The following is a 991-nucleotide window of genomic DNA, read 5'->3' as shown; positions in this document are numbered from 1 at the left end:
TGGCTGCCTTGGGGAGGCAGCGCGGTCCAGTGGCTAGGGCAGCCGGCTGCTGAGGTTGTGGGGCTGCCTGTGCTGTGGGGCTGGCTGCTGTGGGGCAGGCCAGGCCAGGTTTGCAATGGGGGGGCTGGTTTACTCTGGGGCACTTGGGGGGGCTGCTGGTTGCGTTACTCTGGGGGTCACCCACGTGGCTCAGGAGCCCCTCTTTTCCCCACTGACGGAGGCAGCCTCCTCCCGGAGGCCCGCCCCTGCTGTTGCCATGGGAACGCCGTGCTGCCTTCTGATTGGCGGCAGCAGGGTTAAGCCCCACCCTTCTCCCCGCCCTTGAGAGAGGTGATTAAATGACCCGGATGTGGGGAAGTACCCGCCGCTGGAAAAAGACGGCTTCTGGTCCTTCACCCAACAGCAACCGCTCTACTGTTGACCAATGAAAACTCGGCTCGCTCGTGACGTTCTAAACACCCGCCCGCCAATCAGCAGGAGGAGCCTGGCCGGGGGCGGGACCTGCCTCGCTTTCAAACGGCGGCAGCCAATAGACTGACGGAGCCGGGGCGAGGCGGGCCAATGGGGCGCGCGGGGAGGCGGCGCGCAGCGGGCGGTAGGAGCGCGAGCGGAGTGTGACGCAGTTTCCCCCCTGTGAGGCGACGGCGGGCGTCGTGGCGGTGCCGCTTGGTCTCGGCGCGGTCGAGTCGCTCCCTCAGCGGGGCCCGGGTCCTCGGTAAGGCGCGGGCGGGACGGGCTCCGGCGCCGCGGAGCAGGGGAGGGTCTCGAGCGGAGCCCGGCCCCCTTCTCCCGGCTCCGGCTCGGACCAGGCCGCCGCGCCCCTGACTCGCCGGCCGAGCGCGGGCCTCGGGCCTCTTCTTCCTGCCCGGGGCTGGTCTCCCTGGGGGACGCCGGTTCCGAAGGCCTCCCGGGCGCTCTGCCTCTGCCGCGTGGGGCGCTTCTCCCCGCAGGGGCGGCCGAGGCTGCTCCGTCCCCAAGGCGGCGGGGGGGG

General features: G+C 71.2%; 1 protein-coding gene across 1 annotated transcript in view; it reads left to right on the top strand.

Moving 5' to 3' along the window:
• The first annotated feature begins 607 nt into the window (after positions 1-607).
• Positions 608-991, top strand: part of NUP98 (nucleoporin 98) — a 60,568-nt gene continuing 60,184 nt past the window's right edge. The window contains exon 1 of the mRNA XM_026659795.2: positions 608-715. The gene's annotated coding sequence lies outside the window, so the exon portion shown is untranslated. The remainder of the gene's footprint in view (positions 716-991) is intronic.

This window comes from Terrapene carolina, unplaced genomic scaffold (assembly GCF_002925995.2).
Source record: "Terrapene carolina triunguis isolate 2854851 unplaced genomic scaffold, T_m_triunguis-2.0 Scaffold676, whole genome shotgun sequence".
NCBI classification, from domain to species: domain Eukaryota; kingdom Metazoa; phylum Chordata; order Testudines; family Emydidae; genus Terrapene; species Terrapene triunguis.
This window is presented reverse-complemented; position numbering and strand designations above follow the sequence as displayed.